Here is a 26,590-nt window from a genome sequence, read left to right as displayed (position 1 = left end):
CACGGCATGTCTGTAGGATCCCAGACAGAAACCGTGTTCCCTCCAATAAAGATATGCCACATTAAATGATGGTTTATAATGAATCATAAAATATGGCTTTTGAGATTTTCTTGTTTGCTTTATTTTTATGCTTTTCCATTGGCAGGCCTCATAGAATTTTATTAAATTTTAAACCAATTCACTACGACCTCTGTCAGAAGGACAGCAGCATGGCGAGCATTGAGGAGACAAAGGCACATGTCCTCCACCCTTGCCCTCTTCCTTGCCAGAACTACAGAAACCTCATGTGGGACTCAGTCCTGGGCTTTGTTTCCCACAGAACACACATGCGTGCGTGATAACCTATGCCTAACTAAAGTGGGCAGTGCTGTGCTGTGGGAATGGACTTCCCTGTGAAAACAGCCACTGCAGCGACAGCACTGCAAACAGCACAGATCAAACAGCACAGAACTCCCACTCCACTCTAAGTGGGGAAAGCAGCAAGAAGTGAGTTTCACATTTTTCCAACCCTATACTCTGTCATTCCAGCTGTCTCTAGAAGGAACCACACTTTAGAAGTTAAGAAAATTAGACTGAGCAAGAAGGCCGGTTTAAAACACCCCTTTCCATAGCCTCCAATATCCAGACACCCCTGCCTGCTCCAAGTGTGTCAGCATCTCTGTCTCTGAAGGGCCTGTGCTCCCACTCTTGAGTGAATTCACCCAGTAACTCACTGGACATATTTGTTCTTGGATCAGTAGAGACACGTGGCATTTCTTCATAGAAGCACGTCTACATCCATCATCTAAAAATAAAAAATTATAAATTTAACAAGTTGGTCAACAAACACGGAGTTCCTGTGAACAGATAACACGTATGTTATAATTCTGATACCTAGAAATATGGGGAAGCCAAAAGCTACCGCAGTTCCTTTGAGCTCCACACACCAATCTAGCCAAAGGGAAGATTCATTAGTTTACTAACCTCAAAGGCATACAGTCAAAAATATGTGATAAAGCCCTGGCTGGTGTGGCTCAGTGGATTGAGCGTTGGCCTGCAAACCGATGAGTCACCAGTTTGATTCCCAGTCAGAGCACATCCCTGGGTTGCAGGCCAGCTCCTCAGCAGGGGGTACATGAGAACAACCACACATTCTCCCCCACCCCTAAAATCTTTAAAAAAAGAAAAATATGTGATAAAAATGGGAAAGTACTTGCAGTACTAATATCTGTTAATTTGAAATGTACAAATTAATTTTTAAAAACTCACTAAAAATCCAAGTAGCAAAAGGTAAGAATTCATAAAACAGTAAACACATGGTAAACATTTTGAAAAGTGACCAAACTCGCTCATAATACTTACAGTAATGCTCACCACATCTATATTCCCTAAATTAGTCTTCCAAAAGTGGTTTGTTGTTCTATGGAGAATATGCTTTGTTGGCAGACCCTAGGGTAAATTCTATGGGGCTCTCCTGTATTGCTGATACCATTTCAGAGTGGTACAAGCATTTTGACATTAGCAATCTGACATTATTTATCAAAATTTGTCTACAACATTCTCACCAATAAACCAAAGATGCTTATTGCTGCATTACTTAACAATGACAATCGGCAAAGCCAACCTAAATGCCCAACTACAAGTGAGTCCATTCTTTAACACCTACAAGACACACTATTGTACGGCTGTTCACATGATCATAATAAAGTCAATAAAAATATGAAAAGTTCTTCAATCTCATTAGTCATCAGGAAAATGCAAATCATAACCATAAGCTACATCTGCACACCTACTAGAATAGCTTCAACAAAAAGGCAGGCAATAGCAAGTGTTAGAAGGATGTGGAATAATGGAGCCAGACAAACAGCTGGAGGAGTAAAGGGTAATCACAGTATCTACTCAAACTGAACACACATCCACCCTATGATTTGGAATTGCTAACAGAAAGGTATACATATATTCCCCCCCAAGATGTGTGAAGAATATTTACAGCAGTAACATTCTTATCAGTCAAAAACCAGAAACAATCCAAACGTCTATCAACAGGAGAATGGACAAAATAACACAGACAACTCCTAGAAACAAGGACAAGGGGAGGAGCCAGACACAGAGAGTGCATCCAGGCAACTGCATTCCTATGAGGGTCAGGCACAGCCACATGAGTGTGATGTTTAAGTCTGGATGGTGGTCCCTCTGCGAGGCAAGTGCTGATGGGGAATGGAGGGGGTGTGAGAAGGCTTGGGGGGTTTTGTCTCCCAGTCTGGGTTCCATGAGTGAATTTACTGTGTGGCACTCATTGAGCTGCACACCAATTATTTTTATACCTCTATAAAAAGCTTAATTTTGTCAATGGCTACAATAAAGACAGCACAGTATGAGAAAATGTTTATGTCAGTTTTGCATCATGTGGGTTTTTAATGGACTATTCCAACTGTGCTCTGGTTATAGCCCTTAAAAAGATGTGATACAGCAGCAGAGGGCCAGCAGGAGACCACACCAAGACACCGGCCAGGTCTGGGGCATGGCTGCAGGAAACCGCTTGCTCCCTTTCTTGGCTCACTGTCATCCCCTTGCAGCACTGCAGGCTGCATCCCATGCCGGCCGGAGGTGAAGGTGGCACCCTGGAAATGAATCAGCCAGAGGAAGGCGCTCGTCTTCTCTCCTGAACCTTCTCCCAGCTTGTTCATGAAGTTACAGCCACCACCCCTCTTCAGTTGGAACAGCAGAGACATGCCACCTAACAGAGGACTATATCTGTACCCTAACATCTCAATAGCCCAAGAAAGGCTCCATCCTCCCTTCCTCCCTCCCCTTGCAGGGTCCCTGACCACTCTACCCATGTGCCCCTTCCCCCTAGGAGAAGGGTTAGTATTACAGGCGTTATGAGATTCTGGGGATAGAATGCTTAAAGGGGAACATCTAGAGAGTAATTTTATACTTGATAGAGTTCACAGATCATAGACGATTTTGTGGTTATTTTGGGGCATTTAATTAGAATCTACAATTTAAGTCACCAAGACCCAGAAGAGAAAGCTAATTTGCACAGCTGAGCTTGATCCCATTCTATTAGTCTCATTAATTTAAGGTAATTCACCAAGGATTTCTATATTCCCCCGGTCCTCATTTTTCTCCTCATTTGAAGATTGAAGCTCATTAGAAGCAAAACTACACTAAAAATAAAGAGGACAGAGGGTGTGGGGAGCTCTTTAGAGGACTGGGATGGGGGCGGGGGAGGAACGAAAAAAAGGAAGCGCTCATGAAACTAATGGCCTCCTCCTCACTCTGTGAGGGACACGTGGTCCCTTTGGACAATAGGACACAGGACATCAAGTCAACAGCAAACCCAGAAATGTCCCTTCCACCCGTGTGGAGGCAGGCAGATGATGGCAGAGGAGGCACAAGCACGGCACAGAAGGACAGTGTGACTCACACAGGCTCCGTGAGGGTAGGTGATGATGGTCAGAAGCTTCTCCAGAGAACAAGAAACCTCAGACTAGGCAGGGGTTCTGGGGGCATCAGTAACCTCTATGGAGGGCTAACCACAGAGCCCCACTTTTATCCATCACACACACTGGGGTTCTTCTGAAAGTCATCTTAAAAAGGAGATGCACAGATGAGGCACAGAAGTCCAGGCTGGGTGGCTGACTTTCTCAAGGTCACATGAAGGTACGGGATGAACTATGAGAAACAACCCACAGCAAAAAGCCCAAGTACAGCCGGGGCCATTCTCCCTGTCCTTTGTAGCCTAACTTGCCCTGTTGCTGTCGCTGTGGGAGCCAAAAGACTCACAGCAAACCTTCCCTGGGCCTCTGCTCTCCTAACTCAGGCAGCATGACAGAGAAAGTTGGATGAGAAAGGCTGAGTGAGTCACAGCACGGATCAGGAAGCCCCGAGGAGGCGGCTACTTCAGGAGTCAGAAAGAGGAAGAGTTTTCTCTAAAACCCCTAAATCCAGGACAGCTATGATCGCTTAGCGGTGAGGCATCGCACTGCTCACTGGCACCAAACGCCACTGCTAGTAAAACCTGAGAGACGGCTGCGCCCCTGGCACGAAGCCCATCCTGCACACAGACCCAGAGCCCACAGCCGTTCTTCCTGGAGGCGCCCCAATATGGCCAGTGGTCCATCCCTTCTTGTGTGACCAGGGATGACCAGCTAGGACCTTGTGTCTTAGGAATGCCACACTTAACACTTTGCTTCTCCCATACCCTTCTGGTGCAAGGATCAGGTTTTCTGACAAACACCAGTAAACAAACTGCCAACATCTGTGGCAACTGTATTTGCTCACCAGCATCTGGCTCTTTCCTCCTGCCCAGACACCCAACAGATAACTCTCCAGCCCTTTCTCAACAGGGCAGGAAAAAGCCTATACTGAGGCCTGCTTCCTCCTTCCCTTCCGAGCCATGAACCAGCTCCCTGCTACTTCCTGCTCCGTGTGCCCACATGGGGCCTCGGTGAGGAGAGAGGCTCACTGAGCCGAACTCGACTCCAACACTAACAGTGAGCACGCTGCAGCATCAGTCCCGCCTGCTAGGGTTTCAGGGCAGGACACCCGTGGGCCTTAGAAGTCATGCCCAGGAACACAAGAAATGTGCGGTAGTCGGTGCACATTCTCACTGGCAGGCACAAGCAACCCACCCGGGGTCCCAATGGGCCTGAGCTCAGCAGGCAGTCACTCCTGCTTCCCACTTCCCTGAGCCCATTCTCTGCCAGGGACACTGAACAGGCAACACTGTTCACCACCCAATTTAATTAGGTAACCGGTCTGACTGGTTTCATGAATATGGTAGCTGACATAATATAATGCCTTACCCCAGAATCAAATGCACATCTGGGACTCCAAGGGGAGAAGTCAGTCCCCTTGGGTGGGCCATGGGGTCCATCTAAAATGCTGGGCAGGCCAAGTGCTCCTGGGTAGGACAAGCCCAGACTGTTCCAGCTTCTCCCCTAGACCCTCAGTTTCCCCATGTCAGTCACTGGCAATTCCATCCTTCCACCTGCTCCAGCCAAGAGACAAAAATCAGTGCTGCCTACTGGCCTCCTCTTCCTCTCACACCCCACACACAAGCTACTTTGTTGACTCTATCTTCCCAGAGATTCAGACTTCAGCCCATGTCGGCACTCCAGCCCCCCGTCCCTGGCGTCTGACCAGTCCCTCCACAGCCCCTGCTCTGTCTCCGCACAGCACTGGCTCCAGCCCTGACCTCCCTGCTGCTGAGCTCTCCGCAGCCGGCAACCCTCAAGGTCATCTGAGAGGCAGCTCTCTCACCTATGAGGCAGAACACCCCCCAAAATGGAATTGTCTTCTGGAGTGTGGGCCCCTTGTAATACAGGCTTCCCCTGCTAGGTGAGTGTTCTAGGAACCCATCTGTATCACCGTACCAGCTGGCACTGTCGGGAGAGGCTGCGGTTGGCTTCAGTAAATTTTTTTTGAAGACTCAACACATTTGTCCATTTCACGGTGGGTGATTTACAAGGGCACCTGCCCATGTCACACTGAGTGTTCAGCAGTTTTTGACCAAGAATAGCACGACCCCCATGCCCCACCCTCCCTATCACCCAATCTGGCCCTGAGAGAGTGACTTTTGTTTCCCTGTATGCAAAAAGTCCTCAAAGGGAAACGTTTTGCTGATGTGGAAGAGATGAAGCAAATAATGGCAGAAGCACTAAAAGGCATCAAAACTGTCACGTTCAAAAACTGTTTTGAGCAGAGGAAAAAATGTCCTGATGGGTGCACTGCATCATATGGAGAGTACTTTGAAGGTGACTGAAGTTTAAACGTGTAAGAATACACAATTTTTTATAAATAAACCCCAGGGTTTTTGAGTCCCCCTCCTCTATCTCCTCAAAATCAACTTCTCTAAGACCTCCTCGGGATAGTCGGTTTAAAACTGCAATTGGGCCCCTGGTGTTTCACCTACAAACCATGAACCTTTTGGGGGTTTTCTACAGGAACCACTGGGAAAATAAGTCACCCTTAAAAAGTCTTTAAAAGTGCTCCTACTGAGTAATGTGGGTGCAGGACCAGTGTCTGGGTGCTGGCATCTGGGAGACGAGAGAGATGTCAGGGAGGTGTCAGCAGCAGCTGTGGCGGGTGGGTGTCCTTGGGCTGCCCTCCCACCCCTTGACCACTCTTCTTTACCACCCACACTTTCTCATGCTGTTTCTTCTCCATAAACTGGTGATCTCCTCAACAAACAGTCAAGGTCTCTCACGGACCAGGCCTTAGGGATGCAAAGATGAACGAAAGGCTTGGGCTAGAAACACATGACAGGAAATGTAACGAACAGGAGAGACTGCCCTGGCTGGGTGGCTCAGCTCATTGGAGTGTTTTCCCACACACCAAAGGCCTGCAGGTTCCGTCCCCGGTCAGGGTGCGTACTGGGGGCAACCAATCGATTCTCTCTCTCTCCCCGCCCCCCGCCTCTTTCTCTCTTCTCCCCCATCCGTCTCCCTCCCTCCCTCTCTCTCAAAATCAATAAACATATCATCTGGGTGAGGATTAAAAAAATGAAACAAAACAGGAGTAATGGATAAGCTGAGGGTCACACTGGTGCTACTCAAGCCACTTTTGGAACCTTCCCTGTGAGAAGGGCTGACCTGCGGCTTCCCGCTTGCTGGGCAGGGTCACCAGGGAGCTAGCACAAGGGATTCTGGAGGCTAACTCTTGGGGTGAGTCAACCCAGTGTTGCTATGTACCGGGATTCATTTGTCAATTACCACATAAATTCCCGGAACACCACTGACCAAGATAATGGAACCGCTGCACCGGGCGTGCCAGTCCCTGTGAGAGCTGCCTGTTTTGTGCTGGAGACAATGCACACCAGTGTCAATGCCGCCCCTCTCTCTCCGAGCAGTGTCCACGACTGTCACAAGTATCATGTCCTGCTCCATTGTCACTTGAAACCCTCCCATAATTAACTGAAAGTCCGCCTAGATGTTGACCAGGAAGACTTGATAGTGCCACAGAAGCTTCCGACAGGTGTGTAAAAGGACTGAGGAAACCATTCAGTATTTATCAACTCTCTTTGCTAATGAAGACATGCTGTCCCAGACGACTGAGAGCCAGAGATGAGGACAACAGCATCTCTGTGCCCTGTGGGTCAGCTTATTCCTGAGTGGGGCCCCGTAAAGGCCTCACCACCAAGAAGGAGAGTGTTGCAGACCCAGATGCCATCACCCACAAGGCATTTACTCAGACCTTCGTTCCAGGAGCTGCAGCCAGAAAGGAACTCTGTCTCCTCTAGGACAGTTGTGCCGCACTCATTGCCTGAGACTGTTCTTCCTCATCCCCTACCTTTTTCCACCCGAACCAGAGCTGTACAGCCTGGCCTGCTGCCTGCTTCTGCCTTCCCCACTCAAAGTTGGCCAAGTGAAAGCTGATGGCACCCAGCCATCAGGGCAGATGCCAACCCAGCCTCCATTTCTCTCCGCCTTCCCCTTTGGGAATGGTCTATCCTTTCAGCCAAGAGGATGGCAAGTGTGGGTGTGGCCACAGCTGCTCAAGGCTCCTCAGGATTATAGGGCAAAGAGAGGGTGCCGCCCAGCGGCGGTGACCTACACCCCAGCTGCAGCAAGCCCCTCTGCCTTGTCCTGATGGTGCGGTGATGAGGTGGTCACGGTGAGGGCAAGTCCTCGGTACTCCTGCTATCCTGCTATACCAAAGCACCAAACTTGGCAGCCGGTACACCTGTGCTGCCAGTCGGAGAACCCAGCTCAGATGTGTTTCAGCAGAAAGGCATATTTGTCATAAAGGCTCTGGCTGGCTGACAGAACTTGAGCAGGAATATGGATGATGGACCCCAATGTCAGTAGCAGAGATGACTCTTCTAGACTCCGCTCTGCTTACCCACATCATCCTTCCCCATCCCTGCACTCTGCAAATGAAACTGTCTGTGTACATTGTGGACACGAGGCCGCCAGCAGGCCCCAGCTTTAAACTCTCTATCTCTGGCCATGGAAGGGGACAAATGTGGATTCTCTCTGAGTCTTTAGTCCAGCTCTTCCTGGCAAAAGTAGTCCAAGGGCCAAGCTCAGGCCAAGTGCCCCCTGGCTGGAGGACTGCGGTCACGGAGCAGCAGATGCTCCCATGAGGCCGGGTGTGGTGGGGGAGAGCGCCCACAAAAGGGACAGGGGAGATCGAACATAACCATCTCAATTCACCACAACGTTTAGTGCCCAGTGGAGAAAACCTACAGCAAGTGTTTCTTAAACTTTAAGAGGAAAGTCAAAGAACTCCTAGTGTCAACTAAATATTTTCTATATTTTTTAAAACAGATAACGTAAACATAAAATTAGGTATAAACTCTTTTTTTCTTGGAGCTCTGAAATGACAATAAATCTAAGAGATCTATGATTTAATCACAAGCAAAACTCTAGCACCAATGGACTCACATTTATACTAATTAATGTCAAGGGCGGGCTGTTGTACAGAGACCTTCACACAGCATAACCCTGAGGACTCCAAAGGCCTCGCCCACCTCACCTTCCGCTCCGCTCCTCTCCAGCCTGGCCTGGGGCCGCTAATGCCCACAATGGCCACTTTGGTCCACTCAGCAGCTATCTGGTCAAAATAACAGTGGCCAGCAACCACCATTCTCCAGAAAAATGAGTTGTTAAGTTGGGCATAGGAGTGGGCATATGGCGATACCCCTACACTATAAGCAGGGGCCGAAGGACCCCAGGCAGCAGGACCTACACATGTTCTTGCTCTTTTGCATGAAATCAAGAAAGTTATAGAGAAAAAGTACAAAAGACAGCCTTGTGGTTTGCCATGTGAAAAATGCAAGACTGGAAACCTGGCTACTTCCTGGAGTCCCTGAGGTGGAGCACCCATAGAGAGAACCACAGTAAGTGGCAAACGCAAGATGACACGCGTGACACTTCCTTTGTGAAGGGAGGCCATCTCTTTCCCACCATCCTTCCTCTCCTCAGCCTGTTTAGGGCGCTATGCTCCCACTATCTGCTGCCGGTTCACCTAAAGGATCAAATTTCTCATGATGAGTCCAGCCTGTGGGAGAACACCAAGAAGAAGAGTCTAAGATGCCTCTGGCCACTCACCAACCTCATCAGGTCTCCACAGAATGAAACACCGCTCTAAAGGCCATCTCAGGTAGGATGCCTCGCTGGGAAAGAAGCACATGAGCCAAAACAACACAGCTCGCAAATGCCCTCCATGTCCTCTGGCTCGCTTCGTCATCCTCACACAGAACTGCTGGGTGGGTATCTGCAGACAGGAGCCAGGCTAACAATGGTAGACAGGCTTTTTCAAGGTCATGAGCTACAGAAGGAACTCAGGCCCTGAAATCAGGCCTCACTAGTCCAATATTTGTGCAAAACAGTGCACAGGGCGCATTCATTCATCTACAAATACTAATAAAAGATGCAATCTTTTACACTTGTAGAGTCCCTCATTTTACAAGCCCTTTCAAACATATTGTTTTAACCTTACAATGTTTATTAAAATATTAGTTTCCTCCCTCCATCTCTTTAATAGACTCCCCCGGAAGAAACCATTTCATACCCAAGAATTCAACACTGAATACGATTTCCATCTCTGTCCCCACCCACAGTCTGTAAAAGCGCCCCTCCAGTTCCTTGCTCTCTGACACCCATCTCCAGCTTCCACACTAAACAACACTACAACACTAGATACCTGAGAGGAATGAATCTTCCCAGGGAAGGCAAAAGAGAGAACTTTGGGATGGAAGCAGCTTCTTTTTTACCATCATTCGTGCTTGGTTTTCTCTTCCTAAGCTGAAATTAAGCTCCTTAAAAAAATACTGCAAATATTTTTATCAAAATATTTCAAAATAAACATTTAAAAAACATGAAAATTTGTGAACAGGATAAACAGACAAAACCTGGTCAACAATACCAACTAATACTAAAGTTAAAAAATATATATATGATGTTCTGTATTTCTGATAGTGGAGAAGGAGCTTCCATAAATATTGTACAGAAGTAGTGTATTTCAGTGGGAGACTAGAATGGGAAATTCACTGACGCCTGAACCAGCAAGTTGTGACTTAAGACCTAGTTTCTGCAGTTGACACATTAACACGATTAGCAAGGTTCCTCTGCTCTTTTTTTTATAAGTACTGTATATTTTAGTCATTTCCTTCTCTTTACTGTTCCCAGTAGGTTTTATTCCTTTATTTAGAATATCCTGGTCCAGTAAGTGTGTATCACAGTGCTTAGAGAAAATGTCACCAAGATACCTGGTTCCCACCAGTGACACACACTCCACAGCTGAAGAATAAAACATGCAGCCTCCCTCACCTCACAAACACCCCCACATCTTCTCTCAGGGAAAGTGAACAGCCCACCACACGGGCAGTGGCTGGACCTAGAGACACACCAGGCCATGTGGGAAACCAGGCCCTGACCCAGGCTGCCCCACATGAGAGACACCACAGTCCCAAAGATGTGCCTGGTCCTTCACAAACCTAACAGCAAAGCGCACCCTGGAAGGGAAGGTGGCATCCACCCTGCTACCAGACCCAGCTCCTAGGGCTCATCTGATAAGACGGCCTCGCACTACCTCAAGTTCTGGCACACTGGCACCGCGCCGTGAGTTTCCAACAGGCGGCCCTGCGGCAGCCTGACCTCCCCCTGCTCCTGCTAGGCCCTTCCTCACCTTCATCACCCCAGCCCTTCAGCAGGGTGGTGCATGGGCCTGAAGTGGCCGGGTCTCTCCAAATACGTTATTTCTTTCTAGGTTGCCCCTGACAGAGCAGAAATGACAGTAATTTACATGACTGCAGTTGGGTAGGTCTAGTTTATTTTTATAATCACTAGGGAAGTTTGTTTTTTAATTCAAAGTGTCAAAGTTGGCTTTATGGGGGAATATGAAATCCTCTGAGCAGCAACACAATTCCATAAAGGGCCATAAATGGAAGGCCACACCACAGAGCAATGAAATGCTGGGAAGATGGAGTTATTTCTGGAACAAGGCAGTTTAAGACAGGAAACCAGGTAGACCACACCAACAAACCAAAATTGGGGAGAGAAGTCTCAGTTTCTAACGTATCTTGGAAACACAAAGCAGGTCACGCATTTTGCAAGTTTTATCCAGACATAAATCTCTGGTGAAGTGGTACATTACATGCAAAACTAGAATCCTGTTTGAACCAGTCACTGTTGAGAGGGCCATGTGGAGAAGACTATGAAAGGCCATCAGTGTTCCAAGTGCTCATGTAGAAATAAAACTCAGGTGCTCCGATTCTGATATGAGACCTCCTTGGAGAGAGGAGTCTATAGCTTCAGCTGATCAGTTATGCTATTCAGTTTTTTGGGGGGGGGGTTTCAGTTGCTGTGTTGCCGTGTTTTTTGTTTCCACTCAAAGGATGTCCTGTGACAGGAGTGAGATAGGGAGACCAGCTGACCAGATGGGAAGACAGTCTGGCATGAGAGAGAGTCCTCCCCTCCCCACATTTCACCCGTGCACCTGTGCATGGAGGCGAGGGCATGGACAAAGCTGGAGGGGGCAGAATCCCTCCCCAGGGAGAAGGGGAAGGAGGTGGGGAAGGTCCTGTGGTTCTACCACCAGTCAGACTGTCCCCTTCCTAGGCAGCCCCCTCAAGAAAGGCGTGGAGTATCCTCCAGATCAGGGCAAAGAGAACCCTCATGGGAGGCTTTCCAGGGCTTCTGCTGCAGGAGCCTGGCCACAGCTCTTACTGAAAAGCTCATGGTGAAAGGAATGACAAAAAACGAAAAAAAGCGATGTGAAAAAGAGTGTCACTGGTGAAGATCAGGACAACAGGGGAGGGGCCAGGGGCAGAGGACAGAGAGCAGCACGGGGGGCATTTCTGTCCTCCGGGGCAAGCCTGGCCAGATGACCTGCACCGTGTTGCCTCCGACAGGAGTGTTCATGGGGGCCTGCAATCCGGAACTGGAGTTGTTCACTCATTTGTTCCACAGGCACCTAAACCAGGCACTTAGAGATCACAGGAAGGTGAGTCAGAAGTGGCCCCTGTCTGCAAGGACCCAACAGTGTACAGTGTAAAAATGGGGTGAGACATTCAGACAAGACAACACCAGGACAAAATAAAATGCATGCTCCAGGCTGGGGGGTGGGAGAGGAGGAAGAAACCGTAAATCCAGCCAGACATGATCCTGACACAGTGTAGACAGATCTGACTTCAAAAGGCACAGGCACAACAATTAACTCAGGGAACAGGGAAGCCCAGTATTCTCAGGGACAGAGAGAATGGGCTGAAGAGCCACGACAGGGTCAATTCTGGGGAGCCACTAATACCAGACCATGGAGTACACTTTAGCTAGTAGGCAATGAAGAACCCTCTGGAATCTTAACCATTCAAATAAATTTGAAAAGTCTTCATACTCTCCTGAACTCTCTAATGAGCTTTTGAAAATGAACCTCTTACTCTCTTGGTACAAACCCGGTCAGGCCTGGTAGAGTTGGGCCAAGATGGCACTGCCATAAACCAGACAGGTCACATCATTGACCAACATGTAAGCGTCAGCTAACTTCCTTGTCCTGCCAGGTCTCCAGGGGGTTCCAAAGGGCATCAGCACAGCTAAAACAAAAGTCAGGACATGCACTATTTCTGAAGTAAGTACTATCAAGTTCTGCAAATAAAATACAAAGTCCAGGTTACTTTTGAAACCAGTGGTAGGAAGCTGCTGCAGAGCCCTGCAGTCGCCCCTGTGGTAAGTGGGCTCTGCGGCTGTGGGCCAGGCCATGGCGCGGCAGCTCTCCTGGGAGCGGGCATCACCCTGCACAAGAATGCCGAGGTCCTGGTGCAGCTCTTCTCATCTGGCCTCAGCAGCATTTTATGTCAGCATGGCATATATCTTTTTGAAACCTTTACTCAAGTGCAGAAATATGGACTCACCTTGCTCATAGCTACTGATCCTGATCTTATGAAATACCTAAATAATGTAGTAGAACAGGTATGATTGGTTATACAAGCATTAAGTTCAGAAACTGGAAGTAGTCATTTCAAATACTGAAAGTGGTGAGGTCCTTGAAAGATGGTAATTTTGATACTAAGTGTGACAAGATTGCCAAAGAGGATGGTACCCCCAGAGAAAAGTCTTGGAAAACTGTCCAGGATGAGATCTATTCAGTGATCAGAGAGATCACAGCTACAGCAACATTTCTGCTACTATTGGGAGTTCCTTGTTCATTTGATCTACTTATTTATACAAAGATTTGGTTGTACCTGAAAAGCAGGAAGAGTCAGGACCACAGTTCATTACCAGTCTGAACAAGTCCATCTGCGTTCCTTCACTACCATAATCCACAAAACAAACAGCATAGTGGCCTACAAAATCTCTGCCCATGACTGAAGATAAGAACATCAATGTAATTCTCAAATGTGTGTTTCCTGGAAGCAAGTGAACTATAGTTCATGTTTTATTTCATTGATTAACTTTTAGATGGGGAAAAGTTAACATTATACATTCCTGAACTGTACATAATTGTTCCATTTTTTGGTGCCTGTTTAACTTTCCATAGGGTCAACATAAATTTTTACATACTGTCCAAAAGGGAACCAGAAAATTAATTACATCAGCACTGCAATATCAGTTCCTTTGAAGGTGGTTACCATAGATGGAAACACTTTTGCTATAATGCTAAATGCCTTCCTAAATCAGACCTTTGAGTCAAGTAGCTTGACTCAGAATATAGGTAAATATGAAACACAGCAAAAGAAGTCTGAATATTTAGCATATATGTTTAGTCCTAAAGTAACAGATAATCCACAATAACAAAATATTGCTACAAGGTCGTTTTGTCATTTATTTCATTTGCATAATTTCCATATTTAAAAAAAAACCCTCCAATTATTTGATTTTAATGTGTAAAACTTACACCTACAAAACTATTGTTATTTCTTCATTATTTCTACTGTTTAAATTCCAGTGATACAATACTCTTAAAAATGTCTTTTTTTGTTTTTTTAAATTAAGATTTAAATGACAATGGTAAAGAAAGTGAAATATGTATGTTTTTAAAAACCAAACATTTAAAAACCAAACAAAACCCAAAATCAACAACCACAGAAGGGGAACTAAGACCACTTAGTAAGTGAAGAGGCCCAGAAATTTCAGGTCTATTAGCAAATACCTACCCCAGGGCCATCTTCTGCCACTAAGCGGTCCTTCAGAAAACCTCGCCCCCAGCTGTGCGGTCTGGGAGAGACCGAGAGACGCCTCAGCCAGAGCAGCTTCTTTCACTGTGGTCTTGCTCCAGGGAGATTCCTAAGCTAGTTGCGCTTTTGTTTAAAAGAAGAAAGTCAACAATCGGGATATCTGGGCAACAATAAGAAAAATGTCAGGAGGTACTTTTGTCATTATTTCTTTTTATTCAAAGCTCACAGCTGAGTTCCGAAATGTAGAGAAGCATTGAGACAAAGACCCCTCATTAAGCATCTCCCTGTCACACATCATGTTACAATTACCACCACCACAAGCAGGGACAGTGAAAACTAATTAAAATTTCTACTGTGCTTTCACATTTTTTTAAACATTCTTAGAAGTTGGGTAATAAAGATAAGGCAGGAGATAGTCAGGAAGGAGGAAACTCCAGAGGTGCCCCAGGAGATAAAGAACATGGATAAAGGGCAGAGACCCTGTCCTAAGTCTGGTAGTTTCTGCATCCGGAGAAGCATTGTGTCCTAGTTAATCAGGACTGCACCTGCACAGAAGATGCTGCCTGACCCCTGCTTCATTATAATGAATTAGCATTGTGGGACCCTCTTCCCAGTAGCCAATCAAGGAAATCATGGGAGACCCACCCTAAGGAATGAAAGTCCTCTAGCCCCGAGTTCGCCCTGCCCCTGCTGTCCCCGCTGCTGCTGTTAGACTCTTCTTTCTTCTCTGCTCCACTCTGCTCAGAGTTGGCCTGCTCCCATGTTCTGTGGCTTAATAAATCTTCTTTTTCTCGCCTTCAGCTATAAACTCTGTGTGTTCAGTTCAACTTTTTGTCCACAATCACCAAGAACCTGGTTACCTGTGCTCACCTATGACAAAGAGATCAGGGGAAATGTGCCTTAAAAATTCATTTTTTAGAACTGTGTCCATCTCCCGCTAGAAGAAATTGGTAGAAACACTAAAAACTGGAAGCTGGCATGCAGCAAGCCACCTCGGGCCCTGCCTCCTTCAGGGCAGGCCTGGGCCCTGACGGGAAGGCCGGGTAGACAGCCTCTGCCAGATGGACTGTTGCCCCCATCAGCCCCACATAGGCACCGCCTGACACCCCAGCGCCACCAGCGTTCAGTGAGGACTAGGTTCTTGACAGGACCAGGTGCAAGCCCACCACGCAGGTGTGAGCACCCATCTTTCCAGAATGCTGTGCGGGAAGGGAGCAGGCACTAATGGATCCACCAGAGACCCTGCACTGGGCCAGAGCTCATAGCAAAGCAACTGAAAGCTCCCACAGCATCACTGAGCAAAGCCTTGCCAGTGCACCGGCCCATCTATCATCAACCACAGGTGAAAGCAGAGAACTGTCATGGAAACACAATGGATGTTGAGTTGAAGCCCTTGTGCTCTTGGTCTGGTTCAGATTTTTATACAGCTATCAGATCTCAAGCAAATTACACACTCTGTGGCACTCCTGGATGCCACATGTGGCCCCCTCCTCCCCACCCCTTACCCCCAATCTACTGTCCTACACAGGTGGAGTGCCCAAAAAGTGTGAATTGTATTTCTTCTACTCTGTCATTTGCTCCTCACAACAAAGCCTGTCCCAGTCACAGGTAAATCACCGGACCCTCTCTCAGGGACATCAGGTTCAGAGGGGGGGGGGCGTCTTGCCCTCAGTCATGCTGTGGAAAACCAGCAAGGCTGGGACAGACAGCAAGACTCTGACTCCCACCCCGGTCACCTCGCAGGCACGGCACAGATAACTGCACTACTTCTCAAATGGCAGGCACTTGGGGGCCATGACTTCTCCCATAACCTTGCAGTGCTGTTCACAGATTTTTTTTTTTTAATTTTAACTTAAATTTACTACATTTAATATTTTGAACAAGTACTTAAGTACTTACATAAACAAATATAACTGTTCAGACGCAAGCCTTACGTCTACTTCCCCCGTGGCAGGCATGCCCCCGTCAGAGCCGGGCCTGCAGCAGAAGGCCCGGGGCACAGCACCCTACCCTCATGCCAACCGCCACCAGGTATTTACCTGTGGGGAGGCCTGACTCTGAGCTCATGGTCACTGTCACTGTGCTGGGGAGGCGTTCCCGTCTTCGAGGCTTGCTGCAAATCTCATTTAAGAAAGCCTGTGAGGGAAGGCTCTGAAGACCCCAAGTTACTGTGTTAAACTTAAGTGACACCAGGCCTTCTAAGGGTCAAATGAGATACAAAGGGAAAAATGCTTTGAAAAGATAGGAGAATTTAAACCTTTAAATGACACATTCTTTCTAAAAATGATACAGCCTTAGGTTGTAAGCAGAGGACATCTTCCCCAGGAATTAGATCTGGGCCTGCCAATGACATCTCCTGGGGCTCCACAGGGCCCATGGGAGACGCAGTGACAACCTGCCGAGTGTCAGGCTCAGAGCCGTGAACGAGCCGCAGCCTGAGGTGGGCCGCCTGACACACTCACCCCCCACCTGCTCCACCTGAGAAACTTACTACTGCTCCAAAAAGACACAATTGAAGGAGTGCTGTGTGTGGCGTTGGGGTATATCGGAACTCTGTGCTTTCTGCTCAGTTTTGCTGTAAGTCTGTAACTGCTCTCAAAAGTAAAGTTTATTTATTTAAAAAAGAGAGAGAGAGAGAGAATTCCAGGCATTAATTCCAAGGATGAAGTGGGGTTTTAGCTGCCCTGCCCTACAGGATCTAGAAGAAAAAGGGGGAGGTAAGTCATAAAGAAGTCTACAAACTGATCAGCAGTAAGCCTTTTAAGGCATACATTCTAGAGTTCCACATTCATCAGATTTCTTGGAGAAACATTCTGAAAAGCCTTGAAATCTCAGATGAAGTCAAACAAATACAGCACCCTGGAGATCTTTAAAAGGCTGTATGAGATTATTAAACCATATACCCGACTGAGGAATATAAAAATAATTGAACAAAACGGAGAAAGAGGGAATAGAACTAAATAGGAATAATATTCCATATGTCGCTATCATTGGAATTGTGTGTATAAAGGAATGAACGATTACAATAGAAAATAATGCTCTTAACACAAAGGAAAGCGGTAAATGAGGAAGAGGAACAAAGACAGGGATGTCTATGTCCTTGCCAACTGCAAAGTGTTTTTATTATGAAAATAAGGGGTATAAACCAAGTATCAGAGTGTGACTGTTCATGAAAAGACATTTCATCAGCCTTGTCCGGATAGAGCCCTTAGCTGTCTTAGGTTTATAAAGAATCTGGGCCTCTTTGTCAAAGGTATATTTTAAATGTTCTATTCAGAACATGTACAGGTCTGACCTGGGGGTTGTGAAGATAAAGGGAGTGGCAATGGAGTGAGGGAGAAGCTCAGGGCAGGGGGTTTACAATCCGGGGTTGGGGTGTCCTGCCTCTTCTTCATTGTGACCTTGAGCTGGTTACTTTTCCATGTCTGACACTAGGTGTCCCATATTACAAGGTCGCCCTGAGCACTCTGAGATAATGACTGGGAAGTGCTTGACCGTGGCTCTTCCTTCCTGCCTTCTCCCAAGAAGTCAGGTGTGGGGAAGGGAGAGAGGGCATTCAAGCTGTGAACGAGCCGCAGCCTGAGGTGGGCCGCCTGACACACTCACCCCCCACCTGCTCCACCTGAGAAACTTACTACTGCTCCAAAAAGACACAATTGAAGGAGTGCTGTGTGTGGCGTTGGGGTATATCGGAACTCTGTGCTTTCTGCTCAGTTTTGCTGTAAGTCTGTAACTGCTCTCAAAAGTAAAGTTTATTTATTTAAAAAAAAAAAAAAAAAAGGGAGAGAGAGAATTCCAGGCATTAATTCCAAGGGTGAAGTGCCCTGTCCTACAGGGTCTAGAAGAAAAAGGGGGAGGTAAGTCATAAAAGTCTACAAACCAATCAGCAGTAAGCCTTTTAAGGTATACATTCCATACATATAATATATAATATATATTATATCTATATATATTAAAAACTCAAAAAAATGTTATTATCACTACACATAACTTCGTGTTTTTAAAGAAGCTAAGGGAAGGAAGGAAAGCACATGCATATTTGTAGAGGTTGTTATATTAACTCTTTCTATTACCATTTCTGGTTCTCTTCATTACTTCCCATGGATTTAAGTTACCTAACGCAATGTAATTTCCTTACTCCAATAGTTTTGCTCTCATTTGCCTCCTTAATGCTGTTATTGTCAAATGCACTGCTTTTGTAAATAGTATAGGCCCAAAAATATACTTATATACAGGCATATCCCAGATATTGCAGATTCAGTTCAAGACTACCACATTAAAGCAAATATCACAATACTGTGAGTCACACGAACTCTCTGGTTTCCCAGTGCATATAAAAGTTATATCTATGCTATAATGTGGTCTATTAAGTGTGTGACTGCATTGTGTCTTTTTTAAACCATTTATATATCTTAATTAAAAATACTTTATTTCTAAAAATGCTAACAATCAACTAAGCCTTCAGCAAGTCATAATCTTTTTGCTGGTAGAAAGTCTTGGGTTGATATTGATGAAAATACAGTATGTGTGAAGCAAAATAAAATGTGGTGTACTGGTGTATATATTATTTTACAAAATTATTTTTTTAATCACTTGCCCTGTCTGGTGTGGCTCAGTGGATTGAGTGTCGGCCTGCAAACCAGAGTCACTTGTTCGATTCCCAGTTAGGGCACATGCCTGGGTTGCAGGCCAGGTCCCCAGTAGGGGTTGCATGAGAAGCAACCACACATTGATGTTTCTCTCCCTTTCTCCCTCCTTTCTCCTCTCTAAAAATAAGTAAAATCTTTTTAAAAATCACTTAAGAAAAGAGGAGAAATGTGCACTTACACTATCTTTCATAATAACACAATTACCTTTACTGGCACTGTCTTCTCAAATGGATTTTAATTACCACCTGTGGTCATTTGCTTTCAGCCTTAAGAACTTCCTTTATATTTCTTGTAACACAGCTCTGCTCACAACAAACTGTTTTGTTTTTTAATTTTTTAAAATTTTTGAATGCCTTTATTTTGCCTTCATTTATGAGAGACAGTTTTGCTGGATATGAAATCCTTGGTTGATGTTTTGTTTTTCTTTCAGGATGTTGACTCTTCCACCCCACTACCTTCTGGTCCATACTCTTCCTAATGAGAAGTCCACTGTTAATTTTACTGTGCCTCCCTGCAATCAGAGTCATATTTCTTTTGCTGCTTTCAAGATTTTCTCTTTATCTGTGTCATTCAATATTTTTTACTATGATGGGCCTGGGTATGAATTTCTTTGAGGTTATACTACTTGGAATTTATTGTGTTTCTTGGATGTATGGATTGTTCTTCATCAAATCTAGGAAGTTTTCAGCCATAATTTCTTCTAATATTTTTCTGTTCCTTTCTCTCTCCCTCCTTTCCCCTAGTACTTGTATTATGTGTATACTGGTGTGCTTAATAATATCTCACATTTCTCTTAGGCTCTGTTCATTTTCTTCATCCCCTCATTTTCTGCATAATCTCTATCACTCTATCTTCAAGTTTAGTGAGTCTACCTTCTGCTAGTTAACACCGACTGTCATAACCCTCCAGTTATTTTACTTGTCAACTCCAGAATTTTCTCTTGGCTCATTTTTACTTTCCCTTTCTTTATTGATATTCCTAATTTGATCAGACATTGTCACTATACTTGTCTTTATTACTTTAAGCATGATTTCCTTTAGTTTTTTGAATATATAGTTGACCATTGAACGATATATGGATTAGGAGCACCAACTCCCACACACACAGTTGAAAATCCAGTATAACTGTTGACTCTACAGTTGGCTATTTGCATCTGCAGATTCAACCAACTGTGGATGGAAAACAGTATTTTCAACCTGCAGCTGAGAATCCACAACTGGAAAATCATGATTCAGAATGTGAAAATACTGTCATTTGCAATTGGTTGAAACCACAGTCATGAGGCCTGCAGATACCAAGGGCTGACTATATTATTTATTGAAAAAAATACACATATCAGTAGACCTGTGCAGTTCAAATCCATTTTGTTGTAGTGTCAACTGTATTTTTAACGACTGCTTTAAAGTCTTTAACTGTTAAGTCCAACATTTGGGACTCTCTCAGGCAGTTTCTATTGCTTCCTCTACCACCTCCATTACATTTTTCTATTTCTTTGCATGTCTTATCCTTTTACGGTAAAAATTAGATCTTTTCAATAATATATGGTAGTAATCCCCTTGAGCTTGTCTTTGCTCATTTTTTCAATGAGTCGGTGAGACTGGTTTAGTGAGGTCTATCCTCCCTACCCCTCACTTACCCACAACCAGCAGCTTCTGATATTGTTCCCCAGAGGGTACTGCCCTGGGTGTGTGCAGTCTCCCCGGGATGACAACGGATTTATCAGGGCTCTTTTTCTCTTCCCTGTTAGGTTGCCTGCCTCTAATGTTATCACACCCAGCTGTTAGGCCCAAGAATTGCTGGTTGGTTGCTCTACAGGTTCTGACAATGCCCTGGGGCATCAACTGCTGAGCAGCCTGATTTAATTAAATTTAGGCTTTTCTGCAGGGATAATTTTTTAGATCAATTTTCGATGTTGATTCTGACCCCAGGAAGGCTCTACTTAGCTGTCTCTTTCCCAGACTGTCTAGACTAAAGTTTCAGCTGTTGCTGGCTCTTGTTAGCTTCTTACCACCAAAATCTCCTTGTTTTTGAGAGCATTGTTAGGTTTGATTATCCTCACACTCTGTTATGAATAAATTCAGTACCTCAGAACTTTCTGTTCTTATGGTCTACCTCACCTCCTTGGCAAAATCCCTGAATCAATACTCTGGAGCTGACATCAAAGACAACAAACAGTCCATGCCTCTCAGAGGACATCCCCACTTTATAATGGGAGTGCTGGGTGATGGCAGTAGCCTTGATCTTCTTTGGCTTGACTGTTCTGAAATTGAACCTCTACTCTATGAGAAAACTGGGATGGCAGAGAACAACTGGGGCCCAGTAGTCTCGGTTTGGCATAGGGCCTCCACCCTATGAGTAAGGGCTGGCTGTATTTTCCTAGAATTTAGCATCTACAATATGTAGCTTGATGGGAATGAGAAACACTGGCAGCTTTCCCCTTGCAGGGAGATACTGCAGCCTTGATGGAAACTTGGGGACAGGGAGCTACATCTTCTTGACCATGCCCAGTCAGAGCATAGTTTCTGTCCTGCTGAATTGGGTGGGAAAGAGTGGGTCATGACTCAAGTGCCACAGACTCTTGCTATTGTTACCGAAATTTAGATTTTCTTTAAAGATGTTTCTTCATTTGCTGTATACCCTTAGGACAATTTAATTGTCTTAATATTTTAATTGATTGCTTTCTTAAAATAATTTTCACCAATCATTGTTTTGCTGAGAAACAAAGAGCTCTCAGAGCTCCTAATATGACACTACCATTCCAAAAGTTGGTCCTCCAAAAATTTATACTTAATTTTTAACAATCAACAAAATACAATGTGCAAGTCCTTTTTTGTCTAATACTCCATTTTAGGAAAGCTGGCACTAACAAGCAGAATGTGAATTCTATATAATATGAGGAAACCTCCTCAAAACAGAAACTGAGCCATGCCTTAAAAAATGCATTTTATTTGTTAAAAGTGACAGCCACCTAGATATCCTAATTAGCAAGTCATTTGCAAAATGTGAGGAAATGCTACCAGGCATGAGAGGTGTGGGATCACAGATCAGGAGGTCAGAGCGAGCAGAAAAGCCACAGGCATCTTCCTTAAATAAAGCCCCCTCAAGTTGTTCTCTCTACACATAAGGGGCTCATTTTGTTTTGGGCCAAGCAGCTGAGAAGGTCAAAGGGTTCTAATCTAATCAAAGTCCAAAAAAAGTTAACCCAAACAACTGGTTTGGGGTAACCAGGCATAGACAGAGGAGAGTTGCCAGCACATTCTTGGAAGTCACAAAGTGTTGCCCATGCCCCAAGGGCAGGAGATGGCATCCCCAGACTTCAAATTGAGAAGGGGGCTGGGAATGTGAGGTACCAGCCAACCACCTGCACCTGATGATCAGGGGGATGGGAGGGGAGGATGGCTCCAGTGCTGGCTCGGCCATGCAGGAGCTAAACACTGCGCTGGGCCCTGGGCCCTCTCAAGCCCCCGACTGGGGATCTATGAAATGATATGGGGATCCTCACTAGCCTTTGAAGCCCAAAGTCAGTACTTAGAAAACTGCTGATATTCTGGCCAGGGGCCCTCACTGGGATGTTCCCCCTGTGGGTCCCTCCAGATGTCACCATGATGTCCAAGGGATATACTTCCTGTGGGCACCGTTTCCAGAGCCAGCCCCTACCTGGCCCTCCCCTGGGACCTGAGTGTGCTCACCTTCATGAAGGCACCAAACAGGTCACTGAAGGCCCCGCAGTACACAGAGATACAGATCCCCACCCCCACACCCCTCTGAGATAAGATGGGAATGAATGATGAGGGATGGCACATCAACAGGGCTGCCCTTCAGACAATAACAGAGATATTACAGTTGGGAAATCTCTGGCAGCTGTTTCTGGCCAGAGAACTTGGGTGGCATTTTTTAAAAAATATTTTATTTATTTTTAGAGAGCGGGGAAGGGCAGGAGAGTGGGAAAGAAACATCAGTGTGGTTGCCTCTTGTGTGCCCCCTACTGGGGACCAGGCCTGCAACCCAGGCATGTGCCCCCACTGGGAATATATTATTTTACAAAATTATTTTTTAAATCACTCGCCCTGTCTGGTGTGGCTCAGTGGATTGAGTGCCTTCTCTCAGGTGCATGGAGGCTGCTGCAGACCCTTTGGTTCCCAGGCTGACTCTCAATCCACTGAGCCACACCAGCCAGGGTCGGTGGCAATTTTTAAAAAGCAAACCACAGTACAATAAAATTGTTCTAAAATATGAGACACCTTTCCTTGACTTTAAGAACTATTCTGAACAGAAGACCCATAACACAGATCTGTCCTGTCCCTCTCTGACTTGCATGCTATGACAGTCACATCCCTGGGCTCCCTTTCTCTCCACAGTAACAGGAAGAAGATGAAATCAACTCAGCATGTGATTGTACACAAGGTGTCTTCTCTCAGGTGCATGGAGGCTGCTGGTTCAATATTAAATGGATTTGACTTGCTGCTCCTTTTCCATTGTTCTATCTATGCTTTACAACTAACTGCTTCACTTTCTTCACTGGCAATCAGGTTATCAGTTTTCAACATTGTTGTCAACTGAAATATGGTGCTTTTCTCTGGTCAGGGGCTAGGAAACCAAATCATCTATGGCAGTGTGAGTGTGTGCACACATGCACAAGTGCACATGCCTGTTTTAGAGAACAGCCACGAGATGAGGGCTTTAAGGGCTCAAAGGTGCTCCGTTTACCTTTTGCACTGGTCTGTGGCTGGCTGACCTTGTGACCCTTCTGCCGTAGGTGTTACTAGGCTCTTGGGGGCTTTCACGGAGGCAGTAGCCTAACACAGACTTTATCCCAAACTTTAAAAAATCTGCCATATGATCGTGATACTAACCATAATGTGAAAATACTCACCTTAAAGTTCACCTCCCACGCCCTTTTGGAAATACAACTTGTTTTTCATTAACTGGGTCTCAAGCTGCAAGTAGATACAGATGGAACTTATTGTTCCTACTATTGTCTGTGTGACCCAGTTTGGGTTTTGATTCTTTTTCTCCGTCACCATAAAGAAAGGCAACTTCATTTCATTTTTCCCCACCTTAATTTTTTTTAGAATAAGAAGTCAGCATTAAAATGCTTTTTTTCTATGGAAACTGTTTTATTTTGTTCTAAACAGAGAGTCCAAGTGTTATAAAATAATAATTTTTTGGAAAGCAAACAAACCAAACATTTAACGATCTGTTGTGCCACCCAAAGCGCTGACTATTTCTCCTGGAAGTGTTACTTGCCCCTCTCCCAGCTGTCGCCACCTCATCCACGAGAAGGCTCTGGTGCCACAGGTCAGTGGTGATTCTAGGGCAAGAAGACATCGAGTGGAGTCCTAGTTTCAAACAGAACCAGAGGAAGGGAACTATCCCCATGAGGATGGAAAAGGGGTCAGGAGGGAACCAGATCACACATCCCCCAGCAGTGACCAGTGAAGTGCCAAACACACTTCCGCAAAACCTCAGACCGTTTAATGGTGACACCACAGGTGCAGGGACTTTGGGTACCTCTGTGAGACCTGAGAACCACCATGGGACGGACACAGTGCCCCCCACAAGGGCACCCTCATGTTCACATGGGCTCCATTCTCCAAAGCCAGGTACTATTTCTAAAACCATCTTCTCTCTTTTTAGAGATTCCTGTGTGATGAGGAGCATGGTCAGAAAAGAAATCAGCAGAAAACCCAGCCCCTCGAGAGGCCACACTCAACCCTCTGCAGCTGTCAGTGCTGCCCCTTCTCCCTCCCGCCCCGCCTCTGGTCTTCTCCATCTCAGCAAACAGCGTCACTATTCTCCAGGCGGGCCGTGCCGAAAACATGGAGTCTTCCTTTCTTTCTCCATCAGTCTCTCCCTCCCTCTTAGGCAACCCCATCAACAAGTCCTGGTGACACACCCAGAATCAGAGCGCTTCTCACCAACACCACGGTTCCCACCTAGGTCCCTGCCACCATACCCTCTGCGATCCCAAGGGCTTCTGGATAAACTCCATCACCCTGGGCCTTTCTATACGGTCCATGTCACTCCACATGCACATGGGTCCTACTGAGACACGACAGTGAGAAGCTAGGAAAATACCTTGGCAATCCCTGACTGGTATGGCTCGGTGGGTCGGGCATCACCCTGCAAACCAAAAGGTTACCAGTTCGATTCCCAGTCAGGTCGCATGCCTGAGATGCAGGCCAGGTTCCTGGTTACAGGTGTTTGAGAGGCAACAGATTGATGTTTCTCTCACAGGGTCAATGTTTCTCTCACATATCAGTGCTTCTCTCCCTCTTTCTCCTTCCTTTATCCTCTTTCTAAAAAATAAATAAATAAAATCTTAGACCGGAAGGAAGAGACGGAGGAAGGATATTAGTTGCTTGGCTAGTGGAATAGGGAAACTGAGACAGATATCCGAACACAACGGTTGAGCAATTTACAGCCAGGTGCAGATTATCACCAGGGCTGAAGGCCCCAAGTGCCTGGCAGGGGACAAAACTGGGAAAATAAGGACCTCACCCCCAGGGTAACCTTTCCTCCCTGGAGATAACATCTAGGTCTCAGCTGTATTTCAGCTCCAGGCCCAGAAAAGCATCAAAACCACCCGGGTTGGAGACAAGAACAAACTGCAATGACTAAAGACCCACTGCCCTGTCAGTGACCAACCAGAGGAGACCATGACCCTAAGAGGGCCCACCTGGGGAACTGATGAACAGTCTACTGAAACCATCTCCCAGACCTCCCCTAAGATTCCTGCCTGCAAGAAAGTGAGAAAAGCCTCAAGACAAAGGACTCCATGCCATTTCCTTTCCCTTCTTTCCCCACAGGCACACATCTCTAAGGCAATGGGCAGCTGGCAGCTTGTCCCAGGCTTATTCCTTGAACCTGTCCCCAAGGCCCCCTCTTCTTTGACTCCCCAGTGAGCTAAGGCTGCCCAGCCTCTGCTCTCCTGTTACTTCTTCTATGCTAAGCCCTTCCTTGTTTCACTGTCCCCAGCTTTGATAAATGTATCCTTGTAGTGACCTGGACACATGTTATGAAATCTTTCCTACACGAAGTCAAGGACCCACACACTACAGCTGGCCCCAGGCAGACCCGCTCAGGGCCAGGCCCCTGTACGGTAACACTACAAAGATCTTAATTTCATAGAAACAGAGCAGAGAAGAGTCAGAATTTGGTGGTCGTGCAGGGGGAGGACATAAAAACCCTCGATGAAATGTCATGTCATCCAAGGACAAAAACTCAGACCACGCAGTTAAACATGCTCCCACACCATCTCCCTCCCAGAAACAAATTATGTACCATAGTTATGTAGGGGATTCACATTCCTATGCATCGTCTCAGCCTCAGGAAGTGAGAAACAGAGTTTACTCTGCCAAGAAGAAAAGTTTAGGGACAAATTTCCCTGAGAATGAGATTGTCAAAGGAATTGGGCACCGCGGGGTTCCAGCACAGTGGTCCAGAATCCACAAGACCCTAAACCACTTGGAACCACTGGTGTCAACACATAAAGTGTGAATGACAGCTCAGAGTTGGTGCTTCAGTGTCCCAGTGGCCACCAGTCATTCAGCATGATAGGGGCATCTCTCTGCCGACAATGAGGATAAGTGCAGGGACAGGGACAAGTTGCAGACCAGACATGGTCCTCATGGGGGCCTCCACTCTCCTGCACCTTCCCAGTTTTATCCACTCAGCCATCCAGTAGATGACACCTAGCTCCTTCGACTCCAAGGATTCTCCTGAGGCCCAACCCAGCACTTCCAAGTTGGCTTGCAACCAGCCTGGACTCCTGGCTGAGAGCCAGCAATTACATTACTGACACACTCACCCACTCACACACACACATGCATGCACTCAA

At 46.1% G+C, this 26,590-nt stretch overlaps 1 protein-coding gene and 1 pseudogene across 9 annotated transcripts in view; one reads left to right on the top strand and one right to left on the bottom strand.

The window, feature by feature from the left end:
• The window catches only part of INPP4A (inositol polyphosphate-4-phosphatase type I A), a 130,855-nt gene that overhangs the window by 64,102 nt on the left and 40,163 nt on the right, over positions 1-26,590 (bottom strand). For all 9 annotated transcript variants that reach the window (XM_054586165.1, XM_054586175.1, XM_054586184.1 and 6 more), the window contains exon 2: positions 714-784. The gene's annotated coding sequence lies outside the window, so the exon portion shown is untranslated. The remainder of the gene's footprint in view (positions 1-713; positions 785-26,590) is intronic.
• On the top strand, positions 12,685-13,295 carry LOC129080704 (mitotic spindle assembly checkpoint protein MAD2A-like; annotated as a pseudogene).

This window comes from Pteronotus mesoamericanus, unplaced genomic scaffold (genome assembly GCF_021234165.1).
Source record: "Pteronotus mesoamericanus isolate MK-2021 breed Mesoamerican mustached bat unplaced genomic scaffold, CSHL_Meso_final contig_121, whole genome shotgun sequence".
Taxonomy (NCBI): domain Eukaryota; kingdom Metazoa; phylum Chordata; class Mammalia; order Chiroptera; family Mormoopidae; genus Pteronotus; species Pteronotus mesoamericanus.
The sequence above is the reverse complement of the archived record's forward strand: the minus strand, read 5'-3'. Positions and strand labels throughout refer to the sequence as shown.